Genomic DNA, 14,532 nt, shown 5'->3' with positions numbered 1-14,532 from the left:
CTTATTTATTTCTGAGATCCCCCCCCCCAGCACACACATGCACATACCTAACAGAAATCAAATATTTGTTCCTTTATATTTCTTTTAAAACACTGGACAGAAAATTCTGATTTATATCAATTTCAACTATCTCCGAAATTGAAATTATTTGTTTTCTGAGTAACACCGTGCATTCTAGAGTATCTGAGGTGGATTGAAAATTAATTTCAAACTCGACTTTCAATCCAATGTTTCTCGGACCATTTCATCGTCCATCATTAAACGTTTTGACTGCAACAGATGGAAATGACGGAAGCTGCATATTTCCAATTTTGCCAGTTAATGTTCCGCGGTCTTAAGCTAGATAACTTGCGATTTATAAGTTCTTTCAAAATTTAGAGTAGTGGCATGTTTGAAATAAACGTTCTTTCAGCTTCGAATGTTCTTTAAATTTTTCCCGAAAAATCCCTGTGTCAAGAATCGTGTGGTCAGTTAGTTAAAAAACAAACTCGAACGTCAATTCATCATAGTTTCAAAACAGTAAATATTCCGTGATCTGGGTAACATCAGTTCAAAAGTTAGTGGAATTAACTGTATTAATGATAATTCATTATCATTAATACCCAATGATAATCCCCCAAGTTCAAGTGCAAGTTCAGTTTATTCACCCAACCCGAAATAATATACGGGTTAATATGGGATACATTTATAACATATATATATATATTTCATATAAACTGTTCAGAGGTACAATATCTATATATACAATGCAAAAACATGATATAAAATGAATAATGATAAAAAATACTTCGCCGTTCCATTTTTAACCATTCTCAAGAGAAAATTCTTAAAAGATTACATATAGTTATATACCCTAATGTATAGTTAAGAAGATGCGAAGACTCCCTGACCGCTTGGTGAAATTGTGTTTCAACACCCTACTGCTCAGATTGACCGGTGGGGGAGACTTTCAATGATTTGAAAATACGCTATCTAACAAGAAGCGCTATCTGTGGTTTAGCTAGAAAATGCTAAAATGCATGCTCTAAACGGACAGGGTGTCTCAAGCCGCCTCAATACCCTTAATAGATTCAGGACAAAGCCCAGATGATGGCGCAGAGGAGTAAAGTCCCTGAAAGCTCCGGAATTTTGATGATGCAAAGCCAGTTTATTCATAGAAGAAATTGGAGAATAGATATATTTTTGTTCTTATTCTAGTGAGGCGTACAGGGCGACTCAAATTTCTCGGTACTACATTAATAGAGTATTTGAAAATTTTTTAAAGAAGATAAATCAATCATAAGTTAATGAAATAGGTTATAACGTGTACATAAACAGAAAATTTAAAAGGGCGTTTTGGGGATAACATTTTTGTATCATGTGTCTACAATAAATTTCAGTATAAATATGAAAGTAAAAATTAAGAGAAAAATTCATATACGAAGATGGCTTTCTATGCAAACTTCGTGATAATTATAGTTTTGTCAATGATAAAATATGTACAACCTTTGATTTTGAGTATCCAATGCCCTGAAGGAGTATTAATTTTTTTAATCAATTTATTTTGGGGGAGACTAAACGATGTGCATGCTTGAGCATATAAGGAAATATGGAAGCTCTGCCATACCAGCCAAATTAACATACTTTTTATGTTACTTGTGTTAAAGATATATTCCAATAAAGTATGTAAATTGAAATGATAAAAAAAACATGTGATAATTGGTTACAAATTTTAAATATTTCAGCAATATTAATAATGCCATCACATTGTTGGGGCTCGAGTTAAATTCTACTGATGAGAAGAATGAATGAATTTAATTGCTGCTAGCATCAAATCAATTACTGATCTCATCAATTCAAATGATGCACGCCTTCATTTTTCTAATGTTTGCCAGCATCAATAATTCGCATTAATTCAATTGATGAGAGCAATAATTGATGGGCACTTCAATTCATATGAGAGCAATGATTGATTAAATAATATATTTCAAGTAATCTAAGATGACTTCACTATTTCCTGTTTAAGAAACTAGGGGATAAGCCGAGCCATTTTTACACTTGCAAAAATTTGGTACGTAGACCCACTTTATATATATATATATATATAAAAATAAATAAATTTGAGGGTGTTGCAGTTCTTTTGTTATTTTCCCTAAAGTTGTAGCAGTTTAAAAGAAAAAAAAAATAGTAACAGAAAACGAAGTTAATTTGTTTCAGATCCAACGGTATAATTATACTATACAACACAAAGTAGAGCAATATTTGAAAACTGCATATCGACTTCCAGTTTGCCATTAAACCTCATTAGTCACATAGCAAAATAAGTATCCTTTTCTGTTTTTCAAATAGGGAATCCCCATTGTTCTGAAAAATTGCCTGCTTGAAACAGAATATATTTGATATACGCATAAAGAGACAAGAATTTTCTTCAAAACTACCATTTCCGATTTTTGTTTAAAAGAGGCATATTTTGAAAATTACAAAAATCGAATAAAAATCATTATCAATGCGAAATACAAAATGTGTACATAAAATACCAAAAATAAATTTAGCGTCGGAACTGGTCTAGTGGTAAAGCGGGTGGACTCTATACGCATATTCTTTTACCTGAGAATGAGTTCGAAACCTGGAAGGGCTGGTATATATACGAGGGTTGTCCGGTAAAATCGTGGACAAAGCGTTTTTCTCGAAAAATAATGGGCGTACTAAGCTGAAACTTTCAGCAAATGTTTATTTATCATATTTAAGTGCATCTTAATTATTTTGATAAAATATAGACAAAAATAAAGATTTTATAATGCTTGAATGTGCACAGGGTACGGTCCTACGGCGCACGATCAAAAAACCAGGGTTTCATTAGCGAATACAGGAGTATTATTTCGAAATAAAAGTATTAAATAGATAAGGTTGGGGTAAAAATTATCCTATTTTTAATCCACTATCTATTATTTCGTCTTTTATAAAATATCAAGGCATCTGCTTAATTTTTGGCAGTTTCCCAAGCATTTGAAATGGGAAAGTAGTAAACGCAACACACGAAAAATGGCGACGTTCGGTGACGTTACGGCGCACAGGAGAGCAGTTAAGTTTGATTTAGATGTAGTAATGACACCCTAAGAACCTTTAAATGACTACAGAAGAAAAAAATATATAAAAATATCACTAGATCTTTAGTATACAAGTGAAATGGAAGTTTTCTAAGCGGAAGCTTTTTGATCGGGTCCCCAGGTAGAACAAAACATACGGACAAACAGCTACTGGCAATAGCAAAAGACGCTGTCACTGTAGACCGTCGATATAAGATAGCCTATATAGTTGAATGATAGAGAGAGTACTGTCCATAACTTACTAATAAATCTTCAGAAGGTCCAATGTGTGCGCGAGATTGGTTCCTCGACTGTTTATGGAGGAAAAAGGGAAAATTAAGTATGTGTATCAATGAAATCCCCGAATTTAAGTGGGGTTTATCCAACTTTTATTTAGAAAAGAGGAAACGTGACGCAGCTTTAGACACTTTGACGTTATCATCCGTGCGCCGTAAGGCAATACCACACATAACATAAAGTCTCATATTTTGTTTATTTGAGCAGATATCTATTTGAAATTTGCTATGTATATTGATGAAAAATGTACTAAAAAGTAGTGAAAGTTTTAGAACGCAGTGACGATTATTTTTTCAATCTAGACAACTTGTCCACGATTTTACCGGACAACCCTCGTATTCTTTTCATTATAAAGTAAGTCCGGTTTATTCCCCGAACGTCTACTCGCTAAATCAACAATATAATTATAACACTCAATTAAGAGACCCTCTAAGGGACACAGGTAGGTAGCGTTTACCTGTGTTACCTCGATTCAGTCTAAATTAAATAACATTTTTTCCCAAAAATTAATCAATACCTTCTTAAATGTTTTAAATACTGCAAGGAATGTTCTGTCAGAAACGTAATCGAAATGCAAAGAAGGGGAAAATCTACTATATCGTACGTTCTCCCCGTAATGTAATGTACCTATAAAAGGGGGGGGGGATTCCAAAATAACCAACCCTGAGGGGTAGAGTTTTACTGGGGGGGGGGGGGGGGCAAGGGATTAACGTAGTATGGTAACTCATTTGATGGGGCCTGGAATTGGAATTCTATAGTGTGCGGTGCATTACTCATGTCGAGTCACTACACTACTTACACACATGTCGAGTCACTACACTTCTAATATATACATTACAAATAACAACATTAAATCACATGATGAGTTATACCAGTAACATACATAAAATTATACATTCCCAACACAAGCGTCACCATACTACATGTACAACACGCATAACAAATAACAAAATTAACACACATAATAAGCAACACTACTAACACACATGTCGAGTCACTACACTACTAACACACATGTCGAGTCACTACACTACTGATATATACATTACAAATAACAATTTTAAATCACACGATGAGCTATACCAGTAACACGTATAAAATTATACATTCCCAACACATGAGTCACCATATTACATAATACAACTCACATAACAAATAACAAAATTACCACACATCATAAGGTACACTATTAACACACATGTTAAGTCACTACACTACTAACACACATGTTAAGTCACTACACTACTAACACACATGTCGAGTCACTACAGTACTAACACACATGTCGAGTCACTACACTACTAACACACATGTCGAGTCACTACACTACTAATTAATATGATTATAATGGCAAAGTCGGGGGGGGGGGGGGGGGGGGGCTAGGGATAAAGGCTACTACATGTATATAACACCGGTCATATTTCATTAAAAACATATACATGTATATGTACCTGGACATCATAAATAACTGTTTAGAATAGTGAACGAGGTATAAATGTTTTATAAAATACAAAATATTATATATGTATTATCGAAAAATTTTAATCATATCTAGCTGCAGATCTAAAGTTCTCCAATGGTCCGGAAAAAAATTGAATGGTTGTTCATATTGACTTGATGAGAAAATCTGGGAATAAAAGGGGGGAAATTATCATTTCCTGGAGGTTAAAAAAAGGTTTGAGTCCGGCCATTTTGAAGCAGTCGGTTGGGAGAGGACAAACAAACAATTTTTAAAGTTGACCACATCATATTCTGTATGGCCATGCCATACAGGTTTACGTATGAATTGATATTATTTAAATATCAGAAATGAGCGATATTCATAAATCATAGCATGTATGTTAATTAAGTTTCTGACTGAAGCATACCTGAGAATACAGAGGGGATATCTTTTATATCAAACTGAGTTTTTAAGTCCGTCCTGAGGCTTTCTCTACGTTGCACACCAGTATCAAATTTCAATAATTATATATTAATTATTACCAAAATTACGAAAAGTATAGAAGACATAACTCGTCTAAAACAAACTCCTCGAGAAATTTCTTTTCAGACTTTATAAGACAATGCTTTCTAAGCATACAAAAAAAAAAAAAAAAAAAAAAAAAAAAAAAAAAAACATCCAGATAGGCAAGCGAGTTTATTGTCATCGAAGTCGAACAGGTGCTTGAAAGTGATGCATAGGACTTAACCACCCTTCCTTAAATACGGTATACCAAAAAAAAAATCAACACGACTGCTATGATCTCACATCTGGTAAAATCAGAAAGCCAACATGTTGTTCTTGACCTCATAAAGAATATCAGATCCTTCTCCTTAATTGTTGAAACGGCCGATTTCGAGGGAAGTATTGAAAAATAATGTGCGTTGGCCACGTTTTGACGTAAACCTTTAGTTTTTACGCTATCGAATAAACTCTGTCCATAATTTTCACTTTTTAACAGAAAGATACACTGTATCTGAAATACAGAGGGCCGACCTTTTACACCGTGTATATCCCAACATACGGGGTGTATGCTATGTTGTGCACGGGGTATATGTTTTCGAAGCGATAAAAAGGGGGTCAATGTATGCTTTTTGTACAGTCAATATTTCAATTTATAGATATATTTCGCCGGAAAGCATATGCCTACGGAAGAAAGCATTATGTAAGAAGTATATGGATACCTATGAATCCACTGTATACTTTCTAGTTTTATCAAACACCTCAACACAATTCCGAGGATCAGAGCAAGATTGACGCTACATTGTGTTTATGATCAATTGTACCATAGTTAGCTGGGTTTTTTTCTTTTGTTAAAAGTGTAGGTTATCTGTTCATAACCAACAATACTATATGAGGTAACTACTACATATCAGAACAAAGCTTCGCTTTATCATCACTTTCATATTACTGTTAAATACACGTTATCTATATAAATGTATGTATAAATTGTCTGTTTATAAAACAGTTCGTATTCAAAGATATTGACGAAAAGTCAATGTTGTGCCCGGGGTGTGTGCAGCATGTTGCACCCGGTTAATCCAGATAACCCGAATCGTATCCTGCTGATGTCTGTATCTCAATGATAATGTTCAGAAAACCTACAGGTACAGATACAGGCTCACACATTGAACTAATTTTCGGTTAAAGGGGGGGGGGGGGGTTGCAAATATAAGAAAGTCCTCGATACGCCAAAAAAAGAGGATCAACTGATCTTATTATCGATCGGCCCAACTGTAAATATGCTTTATTTTCTATTCTTGAGTATATATTCGCAAACTAATAGCCCCTTCCCTCCTTCCCCATGCTTCAAAGAATTAAATCTATTCAACCATACTTTAATTCTGATGTATTTTTTCAACATTGAGTTACCTGTTTTAAGCTTGAGCATTAAATGTATTTTATTTCAGTAGTAGATATACATCGAATACATCATTAGGCAAATGCTTATTTTACCCTATCCATAAGTAAATAATTAAAATGTAATTATAAACTGAAAACAAAAGGCGAATGTTAAAACGAAATTGAAGAATAATAATTCGTATATTTTTTAAATCGGTTTTCGTATTGAAATCTACGAAAGCCGGATAGGCTCATTTTTGACAAGATAAAAAAATAATTAACTCCTTATAGCGAGATAGTTCTCTCGTTATAACGAGTTAGTTATCTCGTTATAACGAGATAATTATCGCGTTATAACGAGTTAGTATCTCGTTATAACGAGTTAGTTATCTCGTTATAACGAGACAGTTTTCTTGTTATTTCGAGACTTAATAGCAATATAGGAATAAAAATGGCTGTAGTTTTAAATGTTATTGAATTTTTAGCAAGTAATTATCAGTCAAATTTAACTTGAACAATTGATAAATGGTTGAAAATTTAATTTGCTCTGGGGTTTACTTCTGATTAAATCTGATTAAATCTTGAACTATCTCGCTGTCAATAATCATAGCAACTCTAAGGCGAACACATTCTCCTCCTCAAATTGTTGCATTAGGACGCGATATATTTCTTAAAATAATATTGCCAAACATACTTGCTTCAAACTTTGGCAATTTATTTATGACAACTATTTCTGATGAATGACACTATTTCGATATGTTTTGGACGACTTATACACTTTCATATATCAATTTCTATACCGCTAAAATTAAATATCAGAGACAATATAAGTGCAACATATCGTTTATGCAACATATAATATATAGATTACAGTGTTATACATATGTTACTTCTGAGATTCAGAAATGTTTTGAAGACTGGGGATGGTGAGACATCAGCAGTTAGATCATAGGCGTAGTAATAGAGGGGCTAATGTCCACACCACCACTTTTGAAAAGGGGGAAGTCAAGAGTATCTTTGTGCCCCTTCCTCCATATTTTTTTTACCTGAGTAAATATCTCCCGAAAATAATGGCGAATACTCGTAGTTGGAATATCAAATCTATTTTTTTTCTTTTTACTTGTCAAATATTTTACTTGGTTTACCCCCTCCCCCCCTTGAACTTCGTGACTTAGCTTATGCATATTGTCCACGATAATGAGGAATGGTGAAGAAAAAATGATATTACATCCTTTTAAGTAATAAGACTTTAAATCTGATCTGCTGATATTGACATTTTATCTAATATTCTGTCATGATTCACTGTTTATATTTTTTGCGGGGGGGGGGGGGGGGTCCAAGTTGTGGAGATTCACGGAGACCTATTTGAGATTCACGTCTATTTGGCGGATCCTATATGTTTACCACATAGTGTCAGAACGTCAAACCAGAGTTTACAAAACAAAATAAAAAAAGTTTACGGAGTTTACAAAGCCAGTTCACTTTTATAATCTTTTTACTTAGGATTGATCAACGAATAGGCCTAATACTACATATGTACATTTATATTATTAATACAACATTGAAGCAATGTCGTTAATTATTTTCCTCATCACAATATTTATTATGTATACTTTACAAGCATATAATTTTTATTTCAAAAAGAGATTGATGACTTTTTTTTGGGGGGGGGGGGGTTAATAAATAGAGGATATTCAATGTTTTGTAGTTGATATGGAATTTATTTCACGAGTGGGACAGGAATTTTTTTTTATATTTTCATGAGTGCGAAGCCCGAGTGAAAATATCAATAATCCTGTCTCAACATACAATACATGTACATATTTCTTGGCAAAATTTATGCTTGAACTGCACCTTAAGTAATGCTTATCATATTGTAAACTTTAGATATTAAACTTTCATTCTATACCCAAAAAGGATCACATGTCAACTGTTTTTACTAATGCTGACCTTCACCTTTTATTGTGGCTTCCGTAGAATAAAGAGCTCCAAAAGTTTTTTTTAATTCTACCACATTGATAATAAAAACGCAAAAATTACATATTGTAATTTAAGATTCCATGCCAAATTTTTAAATTAAAATGTTTCTTTCTTTTAATAAACAGAAGAAATATATAAATTTTAAAGTGATAAGTACAGTATTAGTTCTTGATATTCATCATATTTATTATTGAGGGGAAGGGGGGATTGATGATAAAAACAACGTGAATTTAGTTTTTTGTCAGACATTGAATTTTGATCTTGCCCCTTTAAGACGATAAAATTGAACTGGTATTCCTTGTTCACAGGCAAAGAATTATCAAAATATGATCGTTAAAGCCTAACAAATAGTTTCATATCCACATGATTTATTCGGAATATTCAAAATAATGGGATTATTTCTATGCATTTTTATTGCGACAAATATTACGCAAACATTATTATAATTTTAACAAATTCAAAAAAGCTTGAACAGGGTGTGCCTGAAGTGTGCCTGAAGTGCCTGAAGTGTGCCTGATAAAGATTTTATGGAACAGCATACTAGTTTTTTTGTGTTATGCCTTTGATTAGTATTGTTTATTGGAAAGACCGAAGACAAATATACGGAAACTTGTGACCGCCTCATGTTGTTGTGTTATACCTTAAAATTGCAAAATAGAATTAGTGTCATCTTCAAATGGAATGTATATAACATCAAAATTTTGTCAACTTGTACAAGGAGATCAGAAAAAAATGATATACTCTGGCTGATTTAACAATTTCTTATAAAAAACTAGTATGCTGTTCCATAAAATCTTTATCAGGCACACTTCAAACAAATTTGATCGACTTGCTTCTGTATATTTCTTATAAATAATGGTCTATTCTTTACTTAGATATATCAATTCTAGATCAATTTTTATCTCGTTATAACGAGATAATTATCTCGTTATAACGAGATAACTAACTCGTGATAACGAGATACTAACTCGTGATAACGAGATACTAACTCGTTATAACGAAATAACTAACTCGTTATAACGAGATAACTAACTCGTTTTAACGAGATAACTAACCCGTTATAACGAGATAATTTTCTCGTTATAACGAGATAACTAACTCGTAATAAGGAGATAACTAACTCGTTATAACGAGATAACTAACTCGTTATAACGAGATAACTAACTCGTTATAACGAGATACTAACTCGTTATAACGAGATAACTAATATATATATATATATATATATATATATATATATATATATATATATATATATATATATATATATATATATATATATATATATATATATATATATATATATGTGAAGGAAAACTGCATGTTGATAAAAGTATTTAACCTCACCCTTATCCCACCTTTTCGTCCCCCACGAAATATATTTATAATTACATGTACATGTAAATGAAAGTCAAACAAAGTGAAGAGAATTGACCCACTTTATTTTTTCATGGTTCTTTACGTAGTAGTATAGTCGGTGTTAGAAACATGCATTGCATTTGAATTAAGAAAATTGTAACAATCTTTCATTTAGGCGCAAACTGAACATAATCTGGTATGACGTATTAAGTTATTTAAAGTTATTTAAAAAGTCATACAAGAATTATACATGTGCTACATGTAGTTAAGGCATCGATCGATGTGTATTATTTCCGAAGCCCTCCGTAAACTTATTTCCGTGATTTTTTTTAAAATCCAGTTCGACTAATTGGAAGAAAACTCAACTCAGCTCAGAGAGACAAGAAGGGCGTTCTAATGAAATTTAAGAAAAAGGCAGCTACATGCATGGAAGCAATCTATTCAGCTAATCCTGTTTGTATCTTAATCTAATTAATTGTGTAATTTATATTTTATCTATGTACCAGTGATCCACATAACATATTTGCGGAATCGTAATACATTTTCCCCCTTTTTATGCGGAATCGTAATAAAAAAATATTCGAGAAATTGTAACTTATTTTTTGCGGAAAGATATTATCAATATCCGAAAACGTGGAACACCGCTTCACTGAAAGATGGGTGATATCCAACAAGAAGACAAGGGACAAAAAGATATATATATATATATATATATATATATATATATATATATATATATATATATATATATATATATATATATATAATCTCGTTTTCCTACGCATGTTCAAATGGTTGGGGTTTCTCCCTCTTCTTTGTGGCCCGAATGTAGAACACAAATTTCAGCAAAATGTACCAGAAATTAGGGAAAGGGCCCAACCACCTAACCCCCCAAATAAGATTTTCTAGTTTAGTCAATAGGTTAAGGTTTTTTTCCTGCTTGTCAAATTGTTTTGGAGCGACCCCCCCCCCCCCCGTTAAAAATCGATTTTTAACCAGCAAAAAGGAAGAAAAAATAACAACAGGCCTTATATTAAAATTTCCTATGTACATTAACAACAGTTATTTTCTCGGGAGAATAAAAAAACACTAGGGGGCATCCCTGTATCCCTTCGATACTGCATGCTCCAGATCATAGTAGTATTTCCCGGTTTAATATCAAGGCTAGAACGTAAACGTTAATGTAGAAAGGAAACTTGTCCCATTCATATTCAAAAATCATTTTGTGTGGCTCCAAAAAACCAATTTCCCACTAAATATGCTTTACTGACAACTTTAAAAACAAATCATCAACCAGTACCATTTAATAAAATAAATGAATCAAATCTGTTGAAGATGCCATTCCTGAAAACATAATTTTAGAAAAATATAACTTTTCCGTGAACTTTAAAGATTGAGAAAATTATTATCTCAGAGCGGGGGATTGTCCCCGCCTTGTACGCCCCGTTTCTTTTAAGAGGTCTTTTAGGTAATTTCACAATAATGTGCATTATAAAACCGCCATCGTTATTTTGATCTAACTATACCATGATATTTTAGTAGGGATATTTCCTACAGTTGATTGATTGATTGTATGTTGTTTAACGTCCCATTCGAGAATTTCCTACAGCTGAAGTCAAACTTTTATCATTTAAAATTTACAGCATGCGACCGACAAACATTTATCTGCTTTTATATACACTGTACATCAGTTTGCATTGGTCTATAATTCTTACCCAATTTGATCTTCCCAGAACCCCTTCTCCCAAGCAGGATTACACGTTATATACTTTTATCATACCTCTACTGGTTTTTTCTCTATATAACATTAGATCGTTAGACGTGACTAATTCCCTAGAAATCTTTATGAATGGACTAATCCCCGTGCGTTAGTCAAGTGAGCTAATCCCTGCATCAAAAGCTAATTCCCGGTTATCTGTAATCCTCTAGATTTTACTTTTACATTGGTATGATATGTGAATGGACTAATCCCCGTGTGTTAGCAAGTAAGTGAGCTAATCCCTGCTATGAAATCATACTACCTGAATCCTTTAAATTTTACGTTTGTATCAGTATAATAAAACAGTTGAAAGTATACCATTGCGGGAGTTAGCAAGATTTTAGTTCCTCTCGACCAGGACTATTTCCCTCGGCTTCGCCTCGGGAAATAGTCTTGGCCTTGGGGAACTGGAACTGGTCATGATTATTAAATTTTGATAATATCAACATTGTAATTATTATCACCATTATTATTAATTGATATTATTTCATTATTCACAAAACAATTGTTTTTGTTCTTCTATGTACATATATATATTATTGTAAAACTTGTAAATGTTGTATGGCTATTCAGATTTTATGTATGGGAGAGGACTATCTAAGTTTTTGGAACTTGTGTCCAATCCCTTTGACATATTGTCAATTAAAAATGTTCAAAACAAAAACAACTGGAATCTTGCTAACTCCCTCAATGATATAATTTAACTGTAAAATAAGTATCCACCATTCTGGTCATAAAAGCATTTCTAGATATTTAATACTGCAAAAGTTAGTTCTATTCTGCAATCTAATGAAAAAATAAACATATACAAGGAAAATTAAATTTCTGTTTATTTCAAAAATTAAAATCACAAATTATGCTCATTCAAATTCAGTCAAAATATGATCTATTCATGCAGCTTACATTACATTAGAAATTCAAACATAAGTTTATCAATGGAGGTTGATATAATATTATATTTAGCATTGTTTTAATAATTATATACACATCATAAAAAAAGTGTCTTTTTATATTATGCTCACATATAGCAAGAGGCTACTCTAACTTACACAATAAGTCAACACTCTTCTAAATTAAACTAACTCAACATGAAAACACATAATGAGCTACACTACTTACACACATATTGAGTCACTACATGACTATTACACATAAAAAAAAACATTAGCACACAAAAATGAGCTACACTACCGCAGGTAAAATTCTACATCCCCAACACAAAATGAGTCCCATGCTACATGTATAACACACATACCAAAATAACAATACAATAACAAATATGTATTACAAATAACAAATAATATTTAAACACACAATGAGCTATACCAGTAACACACTTAAAATTATACATTCCTGACATATGAGTCACCATACTACATGTACAACACACAAAACAAACAACAAAATTACCACACATAATAAGCTACACTACTTACACACATGTAGAGTCACTACACTACTAACACACGTCGAGTCACTACACTACTAACACACATGTCGAGTCACTACACTACTAACACACATGTCGAGTCACTACACTACTAATACACATGTCGAGTCACTACATTACTAACACACATGTAGAGTTTCTACACTACTAATATATACAGTGAAACTTTTCTAATCCGAACACCACTGGTTCCAAAGAAATTGGCTGGATTAGACCACATTCCGGATTAGACAACATTTAATACAATTGAATCTACTGCAGGTGACTTAAAGTTAACACTGTACTAGTCAAGATTTTAGAGTACACAACATCTGGATAAGACAAGTTTCACTGTATATTACAAATAACAATATAAAAACACATGAGGAGCTTTACCAATAACACACATAAAATTACATATTCCCAACGCATAATGATTCAAAATACTACATGTACAACACACATAACAAATAACAAAATTACCACACATAATATTAGCAACACTACTAACACACATGTCGAGTCACTACACTACTAACACACATGTCGAGTCACTACACTACTGATATATACATTACAAATAACAACATTAAATCACATGATGAGCTATACCAGTAACACACATAAAACAAGTTCTGTGAGCCAATGCTCACTGGTAATCCCCCCACCGTGATGTGAATATACATTATCATGTGAATATACACAAGTTCAGCTATGGACAGATGCACGGATAAACAGGAAGTTGACATCAGATTCATACAAAAATAAATCCCACCATATGGCATGCCTCAACAAGAGTGTGCTAAAATTTCAAGCATCTGCAATGAGTTGTTGCTGAGAAAACTTTGACAAAAATTTGTTCCATATTATACAGACAGATGCACAGATAAACAGGAAGTTGACATCAAATTCAGAAATGAATCCCATCATATGGCATGCCTAAACAAAAAGTGTGTAAACTTTCATGCATCTGCAATAAGTAGTTGATGAGAAAACTGCAACAAAAATTTGTTATGTTTGGTACAGACAGACACACAGATAAACAGGAAGTTGACATCAGACTTGTACAAAAATGAATCTCAAAATATGGCATGCCAAAACAAAGAATGTGCTAAAATTTCAAGCATCTGCTATGCCTATAAGTAACTACTGAAAAAACTGCAATGAAAATTTGTTATGTATGATACAGACAGACGCACAGATAAAGAGGAATTTAATTGGCATCAAACTCATACAAAAATGAATCGCACCATATGGCATGCCTCAGCAAAGAGTGTGCTAAAATTTCAAGCGATAAGTAGTTGCTGAGAAAACTGAGACG

The sequence above is a fragment of the Saccostrea echinata genome, unplaced genomic scaffold (genome assembly GCF_033153115.1).
Source record: "Saccostrea echinata isolate AGI-Se365-2 ecotype Australia unplaced genomic scaffold, CSIRO_AGI_Sech_v1 ptg000009l, whole genome shotgun sequence".
NCBI lineage: Eukaryota > Metazoa > Mollusca > Bivalvia > Ostreida > Ostreidae > Saccostrea > Saccostrea echinata.
The sequence above is the reverse complement of the archived record's forward strand: the minus strand, read 5'-3'. Positions refer to the sequence as shown.